We start from the raw sequence: 26,121 nt of genomic DNA, 5'->3' as shown, positions 1-26,121 counted from the left end.
AGCCTTCAGGAATTATAGTGGATAGTTTAATGCCCCCATTTCTAACTGTATTTAAAATGATTAGTATAGATTATTAAGAGTTTATATAATTTTCCAGGTTCATACAACCAATGTGTTGGAGAGATGGCTTTAGCTCAGGTCTTCTTAGAATCAAGCCTGTCTCTCTATCCCTTCTTCAAAGTGCAATATATTGATGAATTATTATTATTTGTATTAATAATAGCTTATGTCATCATCACCACCATCATTATTATTTTTATTATTATTATTTTGACTGAGCAAGTGGCTTCCCCTCTCCAAGATTTCCTTTACTCATCTGTAAAATAAAGAATCAGGACTAGAGCTCTTAGGTCTCTTTTCAACTCTAAATCTATGATCTAATGAGCCTTTTACACTATATCAATAATAAGAGTAAGGATAATAATGATAAATAATAGCTAACATTTATACCACACTTTAAGACTTTCAGAGTACTTCACATCTATGAGATAGAGATAATAGCACTTTCCCTGCCTCCCTCAATGGTTGTTGTGAGGCTGAAAGGTTAGCATTTACAAGGGCTAGCCAGAAAGAGCTAATAGTTGTTATGATGACTCCTTTTCCTGACTCAGGGATTCATGATTTTTTTTTCCATGATTATACTGAACTTTAGCCCAGTGATGCCTCTGAGTATGTCTATCTACCTAGGCTCTGAATAGCCCCAGCTTGGCGTATCTAGGCTTATTTTACCCCTCTTTTTCTATCTCTTCCCTCCCCATCAGGCTCATTGCTGTCAGCGTGTTTGTTTCAGGCAGCCCCATAGGCCATTGGATGTTTCCAGCTCAGTAGACGCCAGCCTCCAGCCATAGCCATTAGGTCCTATTATTGTTGGGCATAAATAAAATAAGGTCCATAAAGCAGACCGTATACTTTAAAGTGATGACATCAATATCTGCAGCTCTGCCATGTTTCCCAGCTGTCTTTCCATTACTGATAAACTTACTTAAGAATCATAATAGCATGGTATTGATGCAGCTAGGTGGCTGAGTAGTGAAGTTGAGTTGATAATTGTTGGCTCTGGAGTCAGAGAGATCTGAGTTTAAATCTAGACTTAGGCACTTATTTGCTGTATGACTCTTGGTAAGTCATTTCCCCTTTTTTCCAGACACAATTTACTTATTTCTAAAATGAAAATCATAAAAGTACCTATTTTACAGGGTTGTTCTGATGAGCAAATGATATAATATATGTAAAATGTTTTACAAACCTTAAAGTACTACATGAATGCTAGGTATTATTATGTTATTGTTGTTCAGTCATATCCTACTCTTTGTGACTCCATTAGGGATTTTCTTAGCAAAAATTCTGAAGTTGTTTGCCATTTCATTTTCCAGCTCATTTTACAGATGGGGAAAATGAGGAGAATAGAGTTGAACGACTTGGCCAGAGTCACAGACCTAGTAAGTGTCTGAAGTCAGATTTGAACTCAGGAAGATGTGGCTTCCTGACTAGAACTGGCCTTCTATCCACTGTGCCACCTAACTGCCCAATTATTATTATAGTACATGAAAAGATTGCAGAGGTGGTTTCTGATGGATTTGGGTTCAAATCCTGCCTTTGATGCTTATTACATTACACATCAAATAAGGGGTTTGGCCTAGATAAGTTCTGTGGTCCCATTGAGACCTAGGTTCCCTCTGAATACTGTCTATTTCTTCAATGCACTAAGCCTCAGCTTTCTCTCTAATCATTACTCTCCATCACTGGACACATAAGATAGAAGGCTGCCTTCTGCAATGACAGTGATTCCCTGTCTCTCTATTGTTCTAAATCTACCCACATTCTGAACCAAATCTGGAAGACATCATGTTTCCCTTGGCAAACCTGTTCTTCTCACTGCTTGAGAAAACTCAGGGAGATGCTGGCAGATCAGATGATCCCTGGAAGCAGCAGAGTTGATTGGATGAACACATATTGCTTTACAAGAGATTTATCAGAATATGCAAACACAGACAGTATCTTCGGGTTTCTGCCATGTGGGAAATTCCTGTACCAACATTTATTGTCAGTTCATGTTCCACCTTCTATAGGAAGCTTTTCCTGATCCTCTTAGCTGCTAGTAAGCTCCTTTCTTCCTCTGTAATCCCTTATGTTTATTTTGTATAAACTATGCATATAATGTATGTCTATGCTACCTCCCCCAGTAGAGTGAAAACTTCTTGAAGGGAAGAGCTATTTAATTTTTGTCCTTTGTTTTCTCCAGGGCTTGGAAGAGAGCAAATTATTTAAAAACTTAATGTTGGTTGACTGATCATTTGGGGTAGAAGGTTGAAGCACACAAAAGTTAAGTGACTTATCAGAGGTCATACAGCTTGTGAGTGTCACAATGGATCAGGTCTTTATTTAAATCCAACAGGCATTTAGGGAGTACCTACTGTTTGTCAGGCATTTTGACAGGTGTTGAGGACAAATTAAGAAATTTCAAATTGAAATAGATCCTATCCTTCAGAAGCTTTCATTCTCCATGAGGAAATAACATACTCAGGAATAAGCTCATCTAGTAGAGAGATAGATAGATGGATAGATAGATAGATAGATAGATAGATAGATAGATAGATAGATATAGCTATATAGATAGAGATAGAGACAGAGATAGAGATAGAGATAGAGATAGATATAGATATAGATATAGATATAGATATAGATATAGATATAGATATAGATATAGATATAGATATAGATATAGATATAGATATAGATATAGATATAGATATGGATATAGATATAGATTAAACACATCAGATTTTCTGGAGGATTGTAAAGTAGTTTGATCCCAGAAGGCCAATGACTACAGGTGAACAGGGAAGACTTGTGGAATGACTGGGCTTCTAAGCTCAGACTAGAAGGGCACTGGAAAATCAATGGGGCAGACTGAAGGAGGCAGAGAATTCCAGACATTGGGTGATGCTTGTACAAAGGCAACAGGGCAGGAGACAGAATACCTTCAGGAACAGCAAGTGAGCCAATTTGACTAGAATGTCAAGTGTGTGATGGGGGAAAAAAGGTGAAATCAGTCTTGAAAGTCAAGTTTGAGTCAGACTGTGTCAGGCTTTAAATATCAAACAAGAATTTGAATTTTATTTTAGAGGTAACAGGAAGCTACTGAAGTTTTCTTTTCTTTTCTTTTTTTTTTTAATAGGGAGTGACATGGTCTTTCCTGTCCTTGCAGAATGTCAATGTGTCAGCAATTGGCAGCATGGTTGGAGAGATGCTAGAAGCTGAGAGATTAATTAAGAGACTACATCAGTAATACAGAAGTCAAGAGACTGAGAACCTGTGATTCCATAACCTTATGGCCATCATCACCATTAATTGACCAACTAGATTTGTTCATTTAGTCCGCGAATATTTGGATAATGTTTTCTGGCCCTATTTAGTTACTCCAGTAAACAAAAAGAGAAATGTGACCAAGTCCTTACCTACAAGGCTCTTTCAGTACAATAGTGAAATAATATTTCTTGGTGGTGTTGAGGGGCAGCTAGATGGTAGAGTAGATAAAGTACTTGGACTGGAATCATGAAGACCTGAGTTTAAAACTGGTTCCAACAATTCCTAGCTTATAACCCTGGGCAAATCATTTAACTTTGTTTGTCTCAGTTTCCTCATCTACAAAATGAGCAGGAGAAAGAAATGGCAAATCACTATAGTATCTTTGGTAAGAAAATCTCAAATGGGGTCATGAAGAGTTGGACATACTCAATAACAACAACAAATAAGAAATGTAAAATGAGATATGTACACATATTCTAGCTAATGTCCCTAATACCCCCATATCTATGATTCAAATGGTACTTGGCATATTCTTAACAAGCCAGAAGAGAGATACAAAGTCATAAATACATCTAGACTCTGAAGGAACCTCAGATTACACTGAATCTAACCTTATTTTATAGGGTCAGATATATTAAATGATGTGGGAAGGATCACATGAGCACATGTGATCACTACTTTATCAGACAGAAACTTACAGAGACAGAGAAAAGATGTAAGGGCAGAGGGACATGTAACAGATCAGAAAGGACACTAGGCTTTGAAGTAAGCAGCCTTGGTTTCTTGGCTCAACTGTGCCACAAACTTGCTTTGTGGCCTCAGATAAGTGTCTTCTTATTTCTGAGCCTCTGCTTTCTGTTTTCTAAAATGAAGGAGTAGCTCTGGTTTTGATGCAAAGGGCAGAAATAAGAGAGATGGGAAGAAGTTTGGTGGGATTTTTGTTCAGGCAAGGTTTGGACTACATGACATAACTCAGAGGTCATTTGATGATATAATACTGTCTTTTGCCCTCCTCTTCTCTTTCCTGCTCTTAGATATGGTTAATATCATGAAGTCTGGATATCTGATCCTCAATATGAGCCAGTCTAGGAGGTTATGACATTTTTTCTTACTTTTCAGATACACAATCCTTTGGTTTGCCATGTTGAGCCTTCCCCTGCCACTTCTACTAATACCATACATTTTGTATATTTCCCAGACCTGGTTTCATTGAGTGGAGATATTCTCTTCAGTAACACAAAGTATGAGCCCTCTGTGCTTTAGTGGATGGCCTTCATGGAATTCTGATTGCCACCTTCCTGAGATGAACCCCCTAGGAGTTTAGCTCATGTGGTCTTTGCACACCAGACATTCCATCACCAGGCCCTTACTCAAAGATTCTCCAATTTGGTAGGACTAGCAATACCTTCATTTTTCTGGTACCCTTTGAAAGAGCCCAGGGCCATGATCACATGAAAATGAGAAATTAGAGGGGAATTTGAGTGGATTCCTAGGATATATATGGGCAATTAGGTGCCACAGACTCACCTTCATGAGTTCAAATCTAATCTCATACACTTATTAGCTATGTGACCCTAGGCAAGTCACTTAACCTTATTTGCTTCAGTTTTCTCATTTGCATCATGCCCTGGAGAAATAAATGGTAAACCATCCCAGTATCTTTGCAAGAAAACCCCAAATGGGTCACAAAGTGTAGGACATAATTGAAAGGACTAGACAACAACAAAAAAACAACAACAACATTAGGACAAATAAAACTTTATATGCAAATGTGAAAATAAGTGAACTTTGATACTTTAGGGAAATATGCTCATTTTTCTACCCAAGGTAATACTTCACCCCACAAAAACTGAACACATGAAAAGTAAGATTACATTGTTATAGTCTTAAAGTGCTTCTCATAGACAACTGCTATAGCCCTGCTAATTAGGACAAAGCTAAGCCCTGCATTCACGATTCACACATTATATATTAACACCATCTCTGATATGGAATTATAAAAATAACAGCTTCTGTCTGCATTTCTGAAATACATCCAAAATGCAAATAACATGTGTTTTGCCATTGTTCATTGGCTGAGCAGGCTCAATATTGCTTATTTTTAGTCAGGCATAATTAATATTAATAACAAAAACAAAATAATCTATAATAACAACATCAAAAACAATGGGGCTGAAGGTTAAAGAGCTAGCTTTAGAAGCAGGAAGACCTGGGGTCAAGTTCTGCCTCAAACACATATTTTACGACACTTTGCAAGTTACTTCATCCCTCAGTGTCATGGCTGCCAACTCAGTAAAACTATATTTTATAGAGAGAGTCCTGACCCAACAATGGTAGGGGGATTTCCTTTTCCAGGAATCCCATCTATCAACAAAATCTGAAGTACAGTCCCTCCAAGAGGAGAAAAAGAAGGAAGGAGAAGAAGATAACAATAGTAATTTTTATTATTATTGTTATTGTTATAAGACATGTATTTATATGTATTTTAAATGCACGCAAAATGATCCCCTCACTGAAAATAAAATGATAGCAAAAAGCCATATTAGATTGATTGTGTATTTCTATTTAGCCCTATCTTAAAAACGAAGACAGCACCAACTCAAATAATTTTTCCCCAGCTATAGATATTTAAGCGGCTGGACTGTGGTTTGAACCAAGGTCTTCTGGTGCCAAGGCCAATGCTCTTTTTTTTTTTTAGGGCTCATGAATCCTTAATTACATGTGTGAAGAGGAGATGAGCAGCAGAAAAAAAAAACTAGACTGATTTTAATCAAACTCCATGTTATATGGAGCCCTCTCAGATGTGGGGAGTTGATCCATTGATACACTCACAAAACCTTTGACTGTGAGGTGGGCAAAGTTTCCTACAATGAAAGTTACCTACTTCCTATTCCAAAGTTGAGATTTGATTTTCTGGATAGAGATCTGTTAGTTTTCCCAAACTTTATAGTTGCTCCTTGGGGTGGTGGTGGTGGTTGTGCCTGTGGAACAAGAAGTAAGGAACTGGAGCTGTCCCCTCAGTTGGGAAAACAGCAAATATTCATTTATTACTTCCTCTGTGCTGTCATCTTCAAGAAAATCCTACCTTAGTCCTTTGTTTTGGGGTATAAGTGACTTTGGGATCTTGAAGGCTGTATAAGTGGGCCTAAGTTTTGGAAGATCTCATCATGTTATCATAGAGTTATAGATTTGAAAGCTAGAAAAATCCACAGAGGCCATTGAATCCTAATACTCTCTCCATTTCTTGTAGATGAGAAATATGAGTCACTGAAGTTAAAAGACTTGTCCAGGATCACACAACTAGCAAGTGGCTGAAGCAGGATTTGAATCCAGGTCCTACTGAATTTAATTCCAGCAGATCCATCATACTGGTTTTTATTAGGAGCCCAGCAATACACTACATGCCATTTTTTGGAGGACTTTTCTTCTAAGGAATCATGTCCAACTCCTCATGACTCTACTTGGAGTTTTCTTGGCAAAGATACTAGATTGGTTTCCCATTTCCTTCTCCAGCTTATTTTAGAGATGAAGAACCAAGGCATAAACTTTTAAGTGACTTGCCCACAGTCACACAGCTAATAAGTATCTAAGGCCAGTTCTGAACTCAGATCTTCCTGACTCCTGGCCCAGCATTCTAGCCACTGTGCCACCTAGACTGTTATTGCTAAATTAGGAGAGACATCACAAGGTTAGGCCAAGAATGATGAGATTTCTAGCTATAGGCCCTCAAGTAGATCATTTCCCAAGGCAGAGAGTGGTTACTATCTCTGTCGGTGGAAGATATACCCACAGTGGTAAAGTCATGGAGGCTTATAATCTCAGGATCATTGTACATCCTTTTAAAACCAAGAAGGATATGGGCAGCTAGGTGGCACAGTGGATAGAGCACTGGCCCTGAAGTCAGGAGGACCTGAGTTTGAATCCAGCCTCAGACCAAGCAATTGATACTGACCAGCTATGTGACCCTGGGCAAGTCATTTAACTCCAATTGCCTAAAAATAAATAAATTAATAATAATAATAATAATAATAATAATAATAATAATAAAAAATTTTAGGGGCAGCTAGGTGGTGCAGTGGATAGAGCACCGGCCCTGAAGTCAGAAGGACCTGAATTCAAATCCAGCCTCAGACCAAATACTTGACACTTAACTAGCTGTGTGATCCTGGGCAAGTCACAACCCCAATTGCCTAAAATAAATAACTAATTAATTGATTAAATGAATAAACAAACAAACAAATAAATAAAGCCAAGAAGAATAAGTCCAACCCCTCTGGGATGCTATAACTTTTCTACCACTTCAAAATAATGAGCACAACCCTTTTTGAGTTGCATTGTCTCTGTATCATAAGTATCATCAATATTATCTTTCAAGTCCTTTTCATAATAGCTAATGAGGTTGTCAGGGTCAAAATGTGGAAAGAAAACCAAGGAGAAGAGAGTGCTTGAAGTAGATGTCCCATGGTGTAACTGGAGCTAGAAGGAATCTGAGAAATCATCTCCGGAAACCTCAGGAATCCCCCGGAGCAGTATCCCTGACTGATGGTGACTTGTCCTGTACTAAAATGCTTCCCATACAAAAGAACAACTCAAGTTACTAAAGAAACAAGATATCAATTTGAAAATATTTAATAAAAAGAAAAGTTCCCATGACTTCTGTCCCAGGAAATTCCCTTATTGATGTTTTATTTGGGATAACCCATTCCTTCACATGTCTTCATGTCTATCCCTTGAATGTTGGGTGGAGTTACGACTACGTAAACCTCAAATTGATGATAGGAGTCAAGAAATGGCTGGAGAAAAAACAAAAGAGAATTTTCCTATTAGGAGGTATGATATAGTCTGCGATGTTTTCTGAGCAGGAAAAGATTTTTTTTTTTGAAGACAGCTTCATTTGCACTTCTTCTATTGTAATTTGCACTGCAATTATCAAGGTGTTTTTCTCTCCTCTAGAACTTATACAGAACAAGGGTGATTCTCGGAAATTGAGATATGAATTTGCACTTTCCGTGACCCTTGTTCTCTAGAAAATTTCAGGGATTCCTGTTGGTACTACCTAAGCTTCCTGAGTGAGCTTCAATGGGGATATTCTACACTTCAGCATAATGAGTTCACTTCACATAGTAGGTGATTAATAAATGTTGCTAAAGGAACTTTGTAATTATTTTCAAGCTTCTAGGTACAATTATCATTAAGTAAACCTATGAAATCTTTTACTTAGAAAAGACTGCTCACACAGAAGATTTCCTCATCACTATTTACTTGGAATAAGGAGTTAATCCAAACTGAAGCTATTCTAAAATTCAAAGACCTTGAACTGCAGACAACTGCATTGACCTGTACCAAAAAGGGCAGTAGCAGAATCGTGTAAGCTGAGACAGGGATTTAGCAGTGTTTGCCATGGTAACTAGAGAAGCAAAGAATCAAAGTGATGCATGAAATTTTTTCAAGAACTGTGTTCAAGAAATACTTTGAGGCTGATTTTAGTCTCAGACCCAGTTGCAGTGTGCCCCTGGAGATGTCTGAAAGACAAACAAAGGAGCCAGATGAAAAGGAGAGGGAAAAACAAGGCAGTAGGAGGAAGGTAGAAAAAGGAAAGAGGTAGAAAGAAGGGAGGGAGAGGGATAGAAAGATCAGAGAGGAAAGAAAGAGGGAGGGAGGAGAGATGAATGGATAGGAGAGGGAACTGGAAAATGTGGAAGGCATTAAAGACAAGGAGGAAAAAAGAGGCATGGGAGAGATTGAAGGAAGGGGAAGGGAAGCAAGGGGGCAAAGAGAGGGAGGAAGATGGAGGAAGGGAACAGGGAGAAAGAGGGAAACCATAGCAAAATAGGAAAAGGACAAAGAAAAAGGAGGAAGGAGGGAGACAGGCAGTGTGAATGTGTCGGCTATGACTTAGACTTTGAAATAAAAATGGTTACTTTCTTATTTCTCAGGCCTCCTCTCCTGACACTCCAAGCCTTCATACTGTCCACTGGTTTTTGAGAAAGCCCCTGGCAGTGATCCTGGCTCCTGAACCTACCTTTCCTCTCTCCTCTCATTAAAACATACAGGCTCTTCATCCCCCTTCTCTCTACATCCCCTTCTCTGCTATTCATCTAGTAAATCCATTCAGATTTTCTTAATAACCTGAATAGTTAATGTTTAACTACTTCCATCAAGGTGTCATAAACTACATGACAAAGAACATAGGAGTGGGGGTCAGGAAAATGGAATAGCTGTCCTGGCTCTATAGCTGTACCTTGTATTATCATGGTTAAGTCTTTCACTTTATGCTTCAGTTGTTCTTATTGTTCATTTGTAAAATCAGAGATTTAAACAAAATGATATCTAATAACCTTTCCAGCTATAAAATGTTATACATCTTACCTATTCAAATCTAGATTTTGAAAGTACTTCCCATAATATCAGCAACCAATAGGAATTTCATACTCCTTGATACTTCAACTATCGGAAAGGGCTACACAGTGGTGGGAGATAGTTTAGGAAAGATGCAGAAGGCTTTGGGATCCAATAACCCAAACACCCTCTCTGTCTAGAAATAAGGTCAAGCCTGTGAGCAGATAGGAAAAAGTCTCAATCCCACAGATGAGTTTCTTGAATTGGGGTCCCAACAAATAGCACTCTTACTGGTTCCATATTCTAGGAGCACATTTAAAAGAACCAATATTTACCAAAATAGTCCCATTTAACAATATGCTCAGTAGATATTAGTCAAAAGAGCCATATGCTGGCATGTTGTTCAGAAATTTCAGTCGTGTCTGACTCTGTGACCCCTCTTTGGGGCTTTGTTGGCAAAGATACTGGAGTGGTTTGCCATTTCCTTCTCCATCTCTTTTTTATAGATAAGGAAACTGAATCAAATAGGGTTTACTTGTCCATACAGCTAGTGAGAGTCAGAGATCAAATTTAAACTCAGTCTTACTGACTCCAGACCTGATACTCTCCTGTACCACCTAGCTATCCCACATGCTGATATAAATGAAATAAATGGTGCAGGAGATAGAAAATTTGACCTGAAGTCAGGGAAACCTGAATTACAGTCCAGTCTCAGAAATTTGCTAGCTTGATTACCCTAAGCCAATTACTTCAATTATGTACATTTCAGATTCCTCAACTGTAAAATAAATAAATACATAAATACATAAAACTGGAGATAACAACTTTATCTCCAGGGTTGCTGTAAGCATGAACTGAGATAATATTTTAAAGGGATTATCACACTTTCTGGAACTTAATCGACACTTAATAAATGCTCATTCTTTCCCTTCATTAACCCCTTCCTTTAATGGTCATGTTTCCTATCAAGGTTACTATTCCTTCAACTGTGCAGATCACAATTCATTGATGCCTGCCTGTTCTGTGTCAATCATTCCTGTCCATCCAAAAGAGCATTCAAAGGCAATTCTTCATGTTCTCTTCACATTTTCTCACTGTCAGTAGAGCCTACAGGCCATCTTTCAGTTGTCTCTTACTCTCAATACATGACAGATCCATTTTTCCCAGTCATACATTTACCCGATGAAATCCTTTACACCCTTTATCTCTCATAATTTCCATTTTCATGATGTGCTACAGCCTCCTCTCCCTCACAGCCCTTCAACATTGTTTTTTGGGTAATCTTTGATTTTAAATCTATTTCTCAGTCAAACTAGGGTTCATCATTTTATTCATTCTTTTTAGTATGGATCTTAATGCCCTTATTATAATATACAAATTCACAAAGCATCTGCAAGTTGGGTAGTTTGGGGAACACTAGGTAGGGAAATTCCTTCAATGAACCGAGAAAATGAACTATGCAGCAGATTACATGTTTAGATTGACCCAGCTAATAAAGGTAAGACATGGGTTATGAAAGCAGACCTTTCTGACTTCAAGCCTAGACACTGTACAGCATTTAAAAAAAAATTATGAGACATTGACAAAAAGTAATAGCTTTATTTGAATTGAAAGAAAAGTTTAAATACACACACATATATTTATGTCCTCACATGTATCATATATATATATATACACACATATATACAGAGAGATTGATATAGACAGATATTAACAGGGATTGTATAGAATATTTTTCAGTGTAAACTAATTCCTGTTTTTTCCTTCTCTCAAAAATATCTAACATCAATAATATTATAGAGACATATTATCATACATTAAGGAGCATATTATTTCAAACTAATATAAAAATGTCAGAACAATACAGTTCAGAAATTAGAGGTCTTGAATTGCTTAACATTACACATGAAAGAATTATAGAATCATAAAATTTTTAATTTCTTAGAGACCATGAAGTTTAACACTGTCACTGCCCTGGCCCTAGTCAGCTCAGAGCAACCTCAGATCCCTCCTGCCCCCACAGAGAGCAGGTTTCCTCTTCAGAGATTCACTATCCCATAAACACAAAGAATGAGATACATCGCCTCAGGACCAGAGCTTGGCTTGCTGGCCTGAAAATAGACAACCACTAATAATATAGGACAGGCCATTAGAATACATGGATGGAGTTCCTTGGCAAAGCAATCCAACATTAGCTCATTTACTCTAACTCAAACTGAAGGCTTTGCTCTGTCAGAACCTTCCCAGGGGAAGGTTGGAAGCAATGAGTTTAAGAACAGCCAGTGCAGAGGAGGTAGAACCAAGATGGCAGAGTAAAGGCAAGGTCTTGCTTGAGATTTCCCCAAAATCCATCCAAATGCCTTTAAATAATGACTCTAAACAAATTACAGAGTGGCAGAATGCACAAAAAGAAAGAGTGAAGCAATTTTCCAGCCCAGGACAACTTTTTAAGTCAGCAGGAAAGGTCTTTTTCACCTGGGTGAGAGTATAGCATAGTCTAACACAGGCCACGCCAGCATAATCCTGGCTCCAGAAAACCAGAAGCAGGCTGTGGGAGCCACTGAATCAAGAGCTGCTTATGGAGCTCTCAGTCCACATTCAGTAATGGGTAGGACAACTGGTCATAAGGAGATTACATAGGTCTCTTTGCTAGCACTGAGGTAGGACACCATGGCTTTGCCCATACTTGGATCTGGGTCACAATCCTAAGTGGCACTTCCAGTGTGAGGAAGAACAATAATCACAGGATGTGGACACAGTGGAGTGGGGAACCTCCTCACAGTTCTAGGGCAGAAAAGATTGCTTATGGTCACTCACAGACCAGAGCACAGGCCAGGAATGGAGGAAGCACACCTTTCCTTATATCAAACCACGTTGGAAGAACTGAAAACTTATACGTCCCTACAAGTATCTCTGAAATAGGCTGCACCAGGGCAGAGCCAAGATGTCACAGTAAAAGCAGTGACTCGCTTGAGCTCTCCCACAACCCCCTCCAAATACCTGTAAAATATGGCTTTAAACAAATTCTAAAGCCACAGAACCCACAAAAAGACAATTTGAAATCAATTTCCAGCCCAAAACAATCTGTATGGTTGATTGGAAAGGTTGGATGCCAGGCTGGAAGAGGAATGAAGTTCAGCATGGGCCCACAGTTGAAGACCAGGCCTCAGTGAACCTAGAACAGGCCTCAGACGACTGAATCGCAGGCAGCTGTGGTGGTTTCCAGACTTCTCAACCCATGAATGTCAAAGAGAACTTAGAAGGTCATTAGGAAAAGTCTGTGATTGCATTGAGAGAGAAACTTCATCTCAGCCCCAATCCTGGCCCAGCCCTGAGGTGGTGGCTTTTTCTAGAGCTCTAAGTCCATAGACAGAGAGGGAATCCAGTGGCTTATGAGATGGGATTTGCAGTTACCTCTTTGATGATGGTGAGACAGGAATCTCTTGCTTTGCCCATGCTTAGATCTGGGTTACAGTTCTGGGTGGTGATCCTGGGGATGAGGAGGAGTGATGGCATGGTGGAGCTTGTAATGGTGGTGAAAAGAGAAGCCTCCTCACAGTTCCAAGGCAGAAAAGAGTGCTTATGGTCACTCAAAGACCAGAGCACAGACCAGGAAAAGAGTAAACACCTTGACCCTTATCATACCACGTTGGAAGAACTGAAAATGTACAGGTCCCTAGAAGTATCTCTGAAAACAGCTGCTGTGAAATAGCTCATTGAAAAAAAAAATCTGACCTATCTAGGAAAGATAATTTAAAATTTATTGGACTATCTAAAAGCCATGATCAAAAAAATTAAAAAAGGACTCTAGACTTCATCTTTCAAGAAATTACCAAGGAAAAATGCTCTGATATTCCAGAACCAGAGGGTAAAGTAGATGTTAAAAGAATCCACTGATTACCTCCTAAAAGAGATACCAAAATGGAATCACCTAGGATTATAGCCAAATTCCAGAGCCCCCAATCAAGAAGAAAATATTGCATGCAGCCAGAAATGGTTCAAATATTGTGGAACCACAACCAGGATAACACAAGATTTAGCAGCTTCTACATTAAAGGATCAGAGGGCTTGGAATATTATATTCCAGAAGGCAAACAGGATAGGAGTATAACCAAGAATTACCTACCTAGCAAAACTGAGTACAATCCTTCAGGGGAAGGAATGGATATTCAAGAAAATAGAAGACTTTCATGTATTCTTGACCAAAAAAACAAAACAACAACAAAAAAAGGTGAATAGAAAAAAGAAATTGCCTTTCAAATACAAGGCTCAAGAAACACATAAAAAGGTAAACAGGAAAGGGAAATTATAAGGAACTTAATAAGATCAAACTGGTTACATTCCAACATGGAAAGATGATACTTATAACTCACAAGAACTTTCTTATTATTAGGTCAAGGTATAAATGTGAGTTGTGTGAGACATGAGTTGAATAAGAAGGGATGATATCTAAAAAAAACAATTAAAGGGTGAGAGAAGAATGTACTTGGAGAAAGGGAAAGGGAGAGATAGAGCAGGGTAAATTATCTCACATAAAAGAGGCAAGAAAAAACTTTTATAGTAGAGGGGCGAGAGGGGAGACATGAGGGGGAGTGAGTAAACCTTATATTTATCAGCATTGGCTCAGAGAGGGAATAACATACACACTGAATTGGATATAGAAATCCATCTTCCCTATATGAAAGCAGGAGGGGAAGAGGATAAGAGGAGGGAGTAATAGGAGGGAAGGCATTTGGGGGGTAGTCAAAAACAAAACACTTTTGAGGAGGGGCAGGGTGAAAGAAGGGGGAGAATATAATAAATGGGGGTAACACAATGGAGGAAAATACAATTAGCAATAGTAACTGTGGAAAAAAATTTGAAGCAAGTTTGGCTAATAAAGACCTCATTTCTCAAACATAAAGAGAACTGTCAAATTTATAAAAATAAGAGGCATTTCCTAATTGATAAATGATCAAGAGATATGAATATTTTTCAGATGATGTAATCAAAGCTCTCTATAGCCATATGAAAAAAAAAGTACCCTAAATCACTTTTGATTGGAGAAATGCAAATTAAAACAATTCTGAGGTACTACCTTATACCTATTAGATTGACTAACAGGACAGAAAAGGAAAGTGATAAATGCTGGAGGGATGTGGGAAAAATGAGATATTAATGCACTGTTGGTACAGTTGTGATCTGATTCAACCATTCTGTAGTGCAATTTGGAACTATGCCTAAAGGACTATAAAAAAAATGCATACCCTTTGACATACCACTACTATGTCTGTATTCCAAAAGAGATTTCTTTTAAAAAAGGAAAAAGATTTACAGTACAAATACACAAATACACAAACACACACACATATGTGTGTGTATCTGTTCTTTTCTGGTGGCACAGAATTTGAAATTGAGGGGATGCCCATCAATTGGGGAATGGTTGAACAAATTGCGGTATGTGATAACGATGGAATACTATTGTGCTATTAGAAGCAATAAGTAGGATGCTCTCAGAAAAAAAACAGCAACAACTTGGAAAGACTTACATGAGCTGATAGAAAGTTAAATGTACTGTGTACAAAGTAAGAGCCATATTGTAAAATGATCAGCTGTGAATGACTTAACTATTCTCAGCAATACAATGATCCAAGACAACTGTAAAGGACTTATGATGACAAATGCTATCCATCCCCAGAGAAAGAACTGATTGTGTTTGAATACAGACTGAAGCATACATTTTTCTTATTTTATTTATTTATTTTTCTTGATGTTCACTCCCCTCTTTGATCCATATTTTCCTTCATAACATGACTATTATGGAAATGTTTTCCATGACTATACATGTATAACATGCTCAATTGCTTACCTTCTTAATAGGGAGGGAAGGGGAGGGGAGGGAAGAATTTGGAATTCAAAGTTTTAAAAACATATGTTAAAAATTGTTTTACAATATAACTAGGTAAAATAGAATGCTAAATAAATAAAAAAGATAAGATATGAAAAAGAATAGCCAATGCAAATGAATTCTTCATATTGTTTTCTATACAAAGAGTTGCACAGATGCTTTCAGATAAGAGAGGTGGTTCCTTAGCATAGCTGCAGCTGTGTGTATGGGTGGCCGCTGAAAAGGACTGTAGCTACGTTCAAGAGCACATGTGTCTCCTTGCAGCTGATCAATAGCCCAGAAGACACTGTGACAGTTCTAAGAGCTGTTATCTTGCCCAAGCCTAAGTTAGAGTCAGTATATAGAGCACATTCAAGCCCAAAGGTGCCCCTGGAAAAGCTTCAGGCACAGATAGAGGAGAAAGAAGAAAAGAGGAAGAAAGCAAGACAGTGTCAGAATAGGAATCATCAGATCATAGGATCACCAGTGTGGAAGGAACCTCACAACCCATTTAGTACAGGCCCAAGCAGAAATCCCTCTTGCAACAGTCAATTCTACAAATAGTTTCATGGTTGGTTTTGTGTAAGGCACTATCCAAGGTACTGAATAAGAACTTCAACTTTCCTGATATCCCTGGCTCTGCTACCCTACAAGCTTTCAACCAGATACCCAGTGTTTTCATGTACTAACCAAGGTAATACCATAAAAAGTTACAAAGTTGGTCCTGGAAGGCTAGTTGGAACCAAGGATAGTACCAGTGGATCTTCATGCAGATCAAAGTGAATTATGTACAATTCTCTAAGATTTTACCTCTATCTGGGTACTGCCATCCCTCCCATAAGATCAAGTACGGGCCACGAGGTATGTTTGCAGTGAGAGTCTTCCATGATGCAGGCTGAATTCTTCTGGACCCAGGTGTAATGAAAGGCTTGTCTGCACTTCCACCCCCCCCCCCAATTTAGGGAGATGAACAAAATATCAAGTTAATCAGACAAAATTGGAGCTGGTTGCTGATTGACTTCTCTAAAGTTACACAATTAATAAATGCTAAAGGGCGACTTTGAACCCTTATTTTCTCAACTTCATATCCAGCATTCTCATGCAATATGCAACACTGCCTCTTAGACGTCATTATCAAGCCTCAGTGATGAGCCTGATGATCACGTGAAGGGATGTCTTCTGCTGCTCCAGTATCAGGAAAACAAAAGTATCTGAATTCCTCAAATTTGTCCATACAATTGACTTTTTTTTTTCAGTTTTCCATGGGTGTTTTTGTCCCCTATGGTGTGAAGAATCTTTGCCTTTACACTTCCTTTAACTTTGGTGGCATTAGATCATTCCTACCACTTCCAGCAGTCAGACTCTCTAATCTCTTGGAAAAGATGGAGAGGGGTAGGCTACATGATTAAATAGGTGGATTCAAAACTGGATTAAGTGTAGGACCACAAGGGTAGTCCATCAATAGGCCTGTAACCACTTGGAAGGCAGTCTCTAGTGGAGTGCTTCAGGGATCAATGCTCAGCTCTATGTGGAACAGCATGTTTCTCACATTTCCAAAGACAAAATGCAGGGAGAGATAGCTAGTACAGTGGAAGTGAGTACATTTCACAGATCAAATCTATCTTGACCTCCTGGGAATCTGGGCCAAATCGAATATCATGGAGCATCCAAACTAAAGAAGTCCAAAGGGACCATCATTTTACCACTAAGATCATAATTATTTTTTTCTGACTGCCATGAAAACTTTTGTCTCACATTAGGCGTGTGACACAATACGTCCCTCAGATTATTATTTTTTTCCAAAATACTATCTAGCCACACTGAAGCCTTATTGGGCATATGAAGTGAAGTTTTGGAACCTCAGTTAGACTTCACATTTATCACTATTAAAGTCATTTTATTTGATAAGGAAACAGGGAGTCAGATTACATGTCTTGTTTATAGTCACAGTAATGATTAAAACATTCTAAGCTATAAAGAGTATTAGAAATTACATTGATCAATCCTATCATTTTTCTTTCTTAATTTATATTTTTCCAATAAGCAAAACTCTGCCATCTCACCATCCCAACACAATCCCTTTACCGCTTGAGAACTAAGGAGAATCACACCCTGTTACAAATGCCTATAGTCAACCAAAAGAGATTTACGCTATGGTTCCTCCCCCCCACAAAAAAAAAGTTTCATTCTGAAATCTAAGTTCTTTTTCTTTCTCTTAGGAGGTAGGTAACATGTTTAATTTTTGGTCTTCTGGAATCATGCTTGGTCATCACCCTTATAAGATTCTTTGTTCAGCATTGTTTGTCTTTACTATATTGTATCATTATTCAAATTGTTCTCTAGGTTCTGTTCACTTTACTTGCAACCAAGTCATACAAGTCTTCCCAGGTTTCTCTGATACCATCCATTTCATCATTTCTTTCAGCACAGTAGTCTTCTACCACATTTACATACCATAACTTGTTCATTCTTTCCCCAGTTCATGATCACCTCCTCTGATTTCCCCCTTTTTTATTACCTCAAAATAACTATATAGGTTTTTGTACAAACTTAGAGTTTGTCTCATTTCAACGTACTCCCTCCCTGAATGAACCCTCCCTCTAATCCCCTCTGTCCTTTTCTTACCTTTCCCTCTTATTTCCTTGTTGAATGAAATGTATTTCCACCCCCAATTGTTTGTGATTTCTTTCTTGCTTTAACTACCTTAGTTGAGAGTGAAGTTGATGCTTTAGATGTCCCTCTCACCCTCTCTTCCTTGTATTGCTATCTTCTTCTGCACTCTAATTATGTAAGAAAATTTTCCCTAAGCTTCCATTCCCTTCCCCTCCCATTTCTCTTCCTTTCATTTTCCATTCTTCTCTTAAGATCATCAAGAACAGAATCATTCCCAGGCCTTGTCTAGTTAGACTTCCTCTCTGACCCCTGCTCATGATTAGGCTCAGAGGGGATAGTTGAATCTTCTCATAATATTAGAATTTAAGCATTTTATCCTAGTTTAATTACTTATCATTTTTTTCCCCTGTTTAATTATCATGGCCTCCTTAACTCCTGTTTTTGAACTTCAAAGTTTCTACTTAGCTCTGGGCAACAGGAATGCTTAGAAGTCCTCTATTTCTTCAAAGATCCATTTTCCCACATGTAGTAATTATTTTTGGTTTTAAGCCCATCTCTTCTACTTTCAGAATCGCATAGTGTAAGATTTCCACTCTTTTATAGCCATGACTGCTAAGTCACCTGAATGTGATTTTTCAGGTTCTTGCAACATTTTTTCCCCATAACTCTCATGTCGACCTCCTGCCATCTCCCACCTTTGTGACTTTGCTCAGTTTGTTCCTCCATGCCTGGGATGCTCACTCCTTACTTCCATCCTGTGGATTGTCTAGCTACATGCAAATTCATCTTTTATCTTGTACAAAAGTCCCCTCTTGATACCATCCACATTCAGTTGTTAGGTATCCTCACCTACTTAAATTATTTTGTATTTATTTTGAATATATTCATGTTCACTTATCTGTAGATCTGTGTTCCTCCTTTTTCTGATAGAAAGTATGTTCTTTGATATTAGAGATATTTCTTTCTTTCTCCCTTCCTTCCTTTCTTTCTTCTTTCTTTCTTTCTTTCTTTCTTTCTTTCTTTCTTTCTTTCTTTCTTTCTTTCTTTCTTCTTTCTTTCTTTCTTTCTTTCTTTCTTTCTTTCTTCTTTCTTCCTTTCTTTCTTTCTTTCTTCTTTCTTTCACTTTGTTGTTGTATACCTTGTGCAATGTCTGACACTAGTAGGTACTTGGTAAATGCTATTGAATTAAATTAAATTAGAGTTGAATGATATTGGATTACATGTGAAAAAGCCATAACTCCCATTCCTAGCTCATGCCTCTGTAAATATTTTCCATAGAAAATGGCATTGAACAGGACAGTCTCTGTTTTTCAATAGGGTAGAATGCCCTGGATTCAATGATAGCATCCATTGAAGAGGAGCCTGGTAAGAGAAGGCCTTCTATTCATTTAATTGGCTTCATACTTCCTTTGTTCAAATGTTGCTACTTCTGCCGGGATTTTTCAATTTAGAAAGGCAATGCCTTATATTCTAAGGAGGCAGATCTAAGCTACAGCCTTGAGCCATGTCCATAAGGGTGAGGACTAGAATTAAATGACCTGGTTTGACCTAAAATCATTTGTTTTGGACTCCAGACTACATTGATTCTTCTGCTTAGTAAACAATAAGAGCAGGAATTCCATATTGCTGCCCTTACTTTACCTTCCCTTCTGAAGGATGAAAACATGTGGGCAGCTCAGCCCAGCCCAGCCAAGCCTTCTCCCTCTTCCTTTCTGACTTGTAATAGGAGTGGTCCCCTTTTTGTACTGCTCCTATTTCTTCTCCCTTCTCCCCTTTGACAACATGGAAGCCTCTTAGCTTTTCTTCCACACTGCATACCCCTTGGGGAAAAGGAGAGAAGCAGAGATATTTATGTTTTCCTTTGCCAAAAGTTGGTCACAGGATAGGAAGCTTGGCTGTACTAATATTCTTCTTCCTCCTCCTTCTCCTTCTACTATTCCTTCTCTTCCTTTCCCTCCTCCTTTCTGTCTTTCTCTGCATTTAATTTGAATATTTTCTTTGTCTTTGGGCATGTTTGTCTCTTTGTCTCTGTGTGTGTGTCTTTCTCTTTTTCCTCTTTCTCTTTCTCTCTCTCCCACCCTCCTCCCTGCTGACAAAAGCTCATGTAGCTTTTGTGTGGAGAAAACTAGGCTGAGTCATGCCAAAGAAAAGTATTGATCTCTCAATAATCATGCTCTGTATGTCTTTAAGATTATTGCTAAGGATTCTGTTTTAATTATTCTAAGTCATTTTTGATAGATTGGTTTGCCTGTTACTGAATTAAGAATTCCCCAGTAGTCTATATCCCAATGATCCCTATTAAATGATTGCATCTAAGAAGCACAATCATGCACTTATTTTGTGAAATTCTACCTCACAAATATACTCTGAACAAGGTAGCAGAATTGGGGAAGACCTAGCACCCCAAGCCCATTTCAAAAGATCATAAATTTAGAGCAAGTAGAGACTTTATAGACACAGAAACCAATTCCCTCATTTTACAGATGGGGAAACTGAGGCCTTGGGGAGATTAAATGACTTGCTTTGAGTCACATAGGTATTATTTGTGCTGTATGCATGGCACCAACCAACTGCCTCAAAAAGGTATAAGGGTATATTAAATTTAAGGGCTGGTAGAAATGGTGGCATCTCTTCTTCCACTAAACAGACTCATAGAGTTACACAATAATTTTCTTTTCTGTTCTGACTTGTGTAATGTGAAATATGTATTTTTTGACATTTTAAAAACCATATAACAAATTCAACAATTACTTTGAAAGCCGACCTTGTTTTTCCATTAATTTCCATCTGGTTTTCTCTGTGAACCTTTTTAAAAAGCTGCAATGACCCTCTTTTTCTTCTTTTCTTCTTTTTTTATTTTTTTTCGAGGGGACAACATCACTTCCTCTTTGCTCCACCAAATACAAAAGAAAAACCATACTTCTTGGATCTAGCAAGCATGACCAAGCAAAGTACATCTACACATTTGCCACATCCAAAAACGTATGTCTCATTCTGCACCTTGAGCCCATAACTTCTCTAATAGGAGGCAGGTGACTCTTCATAATTGATCTCCTGGAATGGGGGTTGTTTATTGCATTGATCAGAGTTCTTGAACCATTCTTTTTTTTTTTTCTTCTTGCTACGTAAATTGTTCTCCTGGTTGTGCTAACTTTATTCTACTTCAGTTCATAGAAGATTTTTCAGGTTGCTATGAAAGTGCCCCCTTTACTATTATTGTTCAAGCATAATAATGTCTCATTTATATTCATATACCATATTTTGTTCAGTCATTCTCCAGCTGATGATCATTCTCTTAATTTATTTTCCTTTGCTACAACAAAAAAGTTACTATGTTTTTTGTATTTTTGTTTTTGTTTTTCATATGAATCTTCTTTTTCCTCTTTCTTTGATCACTTTGGAGCACAGCCTTACCCATAGGTCAAAAACTTTGCACATGTTAATGGCTTTTTGAGCTTAGTTTTAAATTGCTTTCCAGAATGGCTAGAACAATTCACGTCTCTATGTGTATGTGTGTGTGTGTGTGTGAGTGTGTGTGTGTGTGTGTGTGTGTGTGTGTGTGTAATAACCAGAATTTGAGCCTATTTCTTTTAATCCAAAGGTAGTGTTCTTCCCACTACATCATATTACTTCTAGACTATATAGGAAGCAAAATTTGAACCCAGGTCTCCTTACTCATGTGAATTTATGATTCCTTCAATGTGCCATGTCTTTAGACTATTTGTCATAGTGATTCAGTGCTGGAATGGGGGGAGAATGGATCACCCCACTGGTAGCTTTCATCAGATACAGTTTGATGACAGATGAAAAAGAACTACTCAAATTCAAGAAGCAAGAAGCATGATAAATAACCTCACTAAATTGGACAATATTGCCAGAAGAGACTTTCGGCTCAGAACCCAACCTGTGTTAGATTCCATCTGCTCCAGCCTCAGTGCTTATTCATTTGCCCAAGAAAAGGAAACATTCCATTGCAAAGTTTTCCTATCTTAAAACAAGCACTTCAAAAATAATCTCTAATGGTTTCTAAGGCAAAAAGGCAAGTGCTCCAGAGAAGATGGCGCCATTTCCCTTTGTAACTTGAGGGATGAAGAAAGAATTGAACACGACACCTTATTTTAGCTCTAAGTGTTTGTCAAAGTAGAGCTCGATAAATATGGTTTAATTTGTCATAGGGAAAGTCTGGATGTGCAGATGGGATTAAGCTGTAGTGAAACGTCTGCTAAGACTTGGTTGCATGCAATTTACAAGTTTCTGATCTTGATCATTAAGCATGTAATTAAAATATTTTTTTGTAATCCTGCAGAAGAGAGTAAGGTAGAAAAGCCCACACAGCATAAATTGTTCTGTGGGAACTATCTCATTTGCAAAGCTATAGGTCTGAAAGAGTTAAGTGTTATGGCTCAGCTATCTCCCTGCAATTTTTAATTGTCCATCTAACCCTGAGAAAACTTCTTTCCATTTCTACCTACACAGATGACAACTGGCTGATGTAGAGAGAAATCTGGATTTAGAGCTGTAAAGATCTTCAGACCCTGTAGTCCAATCATGTCATCTCCAAGATAAGGAAACTGAGGCCCACAAGGGTTGACACCCTCTCCTTAGATTACACAGGCAGTAAGCAAAAAATCAAGATTTGAACTCAGGTTTGCTGGCTCTACATCCACAGCTCATTTGTTCAATTCAACGATCTATGAAACTCCCACCCCCCCAAAAAAAATACATTTATTATACATTTGCTATGTACTAAGCATTGTATTAATCATCGGGATACAAAACAAAGAAGGGTAAAAATGATGCCCCTGATCTTAGATATTTCATATTCTAATGTCACAGCTTACATGTAAATAACCAGGTACATACAATTTAGGGCATTCAGTTGGCACAATGGATAGAGCACAGGGCTTGGAATCAGGAAGACTCATTTCCTGAGTTCAAATCTGTCCTCAGTCACTTACCAGGTGTGTGACCCCAGGTAAGTCATTTTAATCCCATTTGCCTCAATTCTCTCATGTGTAAAATGAGCTGGAGATGGAAATGACAAACCACTGTAGTATCTTTCTTAAGAAAGCCCCAAATGGGGTCATAAAAAGTTGGACATGATGAAAAAACTGAACAACTGACATCTAATTTATATAGAGTATATGGATGACAATCTCAGAGGGAAAACAGCAGTGGGGGGATATAGAAGGAGCTTCCTGCAGAAAGTGGGATTTGAACTGAATCCTGAAGGAACACAGGGAAATGAACAATCAATTACCAAACAACAATTCAGCACTTTGTCGGGACCAGGCCTGTGTCAGGCATACGAGGAGACACAAATAGCCTTGCCTTGAAAGATCATACAGCTAGTAAGGAACACAAGTAGAAAACTACACAGACTTATAAAATGTGAGAAAAGCTGACAGAGAGACACAAAAGAGAGCCATGGGGAATATTATAACAGATTTGGAGTCAGGAGGAGAGATAATCAGGCAAGGCTTCATGGAGGAAGTGACATTAAACTGGAACTGGACACAATACCGACAACAGACAGGAATTATGGGAAGACAGAATAGCATTAGCAACGATGGGGATAAAAAGATCACCCTTGACTAGAGGGAATAAATGTGCCATTCATTCATATACTTCTATCAGAGATACTGAATTAAAATTTTTTTCTCCCAATCCATACATTTGCTTCTGATTCTATAAATACTAATTTTATTTAGGCAAAATTTGTAAACTATGTTTAAACAGCTAGATTTCACAATGCACAGAGTACTGGACTTGGGAGTCAAGAAAACCTGGGTTAAAATCATGCTTCAAATGATTACTAGCCATATGACCCTAGGCAAGTCACTTAAACTCTCTCACCTCAGTTTCCTCATCTGTAAAATGAGGATAATTATAGTACCTATATCACAGGCTGTGGTGAGTAGTAAGTAAGGCAATATACATAAAATTATATCTAAATGTTAAAAACACACACACACACACATATACACACACACATACATATATGATATTTATTTAAGATTGTCAATATCAGAGTAGGCAAGGATATTGGAAGCCAACTAGTCTAACTCTTAACTGGAAAAAAAAAATCTGTTCTATAGCTTACCTGACATGTAATCCCCCAGCCACCACTTGTAGGTCTCCAGTGATGGAGAACCTATTACATCCTGAGATAGCCCATGCCACTTTTGGATACTTTGAATTGTTTGAGCCATGATCACCATCCTAAAGCATGGTGAGAATAGCTAGATTAGCCAGCTACCCACCTCCATACTGATATTTGAGAAGCAGGAAAAAAGACTCACTGGCCAAGCACACCTATCTTAAAATTGGTCATTTTCCTTAAAATTAGATATGAGATATTCATTCCTTTGAGCTAGGGCAGTATAGTTCTAATTTATCTCTGTTAAAATGTTAAATGTGATGATGCCAGAGGATGAATAGTACATTATTATCTAAAAGTAATTTAGTAATATGAAGGCTGGACTGTCCAATGAGGGCCTTTCCTTTAGATCATACGCAATGTTTTGCAGGGCTACCAACACATACAGTAGCTTGGTGAATATGCTTCTTTAAGTGTCCAAAGGAACAGTCTTTCCCTTTTGCGCTTCAAAGAATGCAAAACTCTCTTGCAACTGCTTCCTGCCTGCTTATCATGTCATGAAAATAAGTTCTTTAATTAGCTACTGATTAGAAATATGTGTATATACGAAAGACTTGGACAGATACAAGCTCCTTTCCACAATGGTAAATAAGACAAGAATTGCTGTGGGCCTCTAGTTGGGGAAGGAGTCTTGCCCTTGTTAGCACCCAGCCACCCTGTAGTTATGATCACATGACATTTCTGTCCTTCTGTTTTTATATGTGTATTTTTTCATAATCTTAGATGAATGAGTATCAGAGACAGGGCACAAGTAACAGAGTAATGAGTAACAGAGACTATCACTGAAAGGATGAAAGAGCCATTTAGAATCCTGAATCTGGAATCTATGGGATATTATGTTGGGAAGTACAGTAGCCAGGATATATGAAGAGCTAGCCATTAGAGGTGAACTAATTGATTCAGCCCAACAGTGAATCAACCAGACAATGGAAATACTAAATGCTTCAAGCAAGGACAGATAGACAAATGATTAATTCTCTGGTTATGCCACACCCAGAAATGAACTTAGTACATGTGTATGGGGGGGAGGAGGGATTTCACTTTGTTGAAATCACTTTTCATTTGAGTCCCCTCTTGAGGGGATTGAGGGAATCTTTAGAGGATATGCTCATTCTTGGTGTGTGCATGCAGGGAGAAATATGTGGGTGTTATTCTTTCCTTACTATACCTTTCCAATAAATAATCCTTCAAAAAAGCAAATTCATGTTGATTGGTTAATTGATTTTGAGCAGAAATCAACTGATCAAGTTGATATTGGAGTACTAATAAACTGTAAGTGAGACTGGAGAAGAACAGGCAGATGAAGGTTTCTGAAAACTTCATTAGAAATATATCTCCCAGTTATCCCCAGAGCCCTTAAGGGAAATATAGCAAACCTTCCTCTGGGGAACTGACCTGTTAGTCTTTGTGTGGATTGGGATAATAAGCCAAGAGTATATTTGCCATAGAAATAAATAGGTTTATCAGATAACTTAAAAAGCAAATAATAGAGTACTAGGGGACTTTATATAGGGCAGATGTGGTTGAATGGTGGGAGAGGCAGTGATAAGCTTAGAAATGCATTACTGCTTGGGTAGTGCATAACTGAATGAGTTAACTAAATAGGAGATTTTGAGTGAAGAGTAAGTGGCTTGGGAACTACAAAAAGAAAAGCCAAAAGGCAGAGAAGGAAGAGAGGGAATGAAACTAAATCATAAGATGATATGTTTAGAGCTAAATGAAACCTTAGAGGCTATTAATTTTCAGGTTTTTTTTAACAGATGAGGAAACTGATACATGAGGAAGTCAAGTGACTTGAGGAAGGTCACACAAGCAATGTGAATCAGAGATGGAT

The 26,121-nt window shown here is 38.1% G+C and overlaps 1 protein-coding gene across 1 annotated transcript in view; it reads right to left on the bottom strand.

Annotated features, from left to right (window-relative positions):
* LOC110218426 (catenin alpha-2) overlaps nt 1-26,121 on the bottom strand; it is a 1,469,797-nt gene that overhangs the window by 111,947 nt on the left and 1,331,729 nt on the right.

The sequence above is a fragment of the Phascolarctos cinereus genome, unplaced genomic scaffold (genome assembly GCF_003287225.1).
Source record: "Phascolarctos cinereus isolate Bilbo 61053 unplaced genomic scaffold, phaCin_HiC Scaffold_2;HRSCAF=192, whole genome shotgun sequence".
Taxonomy (NCBI): Eukaryota; Metazoa; Chordata; class Mammalia; order Diprotodontia; family Phascolarctidae; genus Phascolarctos; species Phascolarctos cinereus.
Note: the sequence above shows the minus strand (reverse complement) of the source record. Positions and strands in the feature narration are given on the sequence as shown.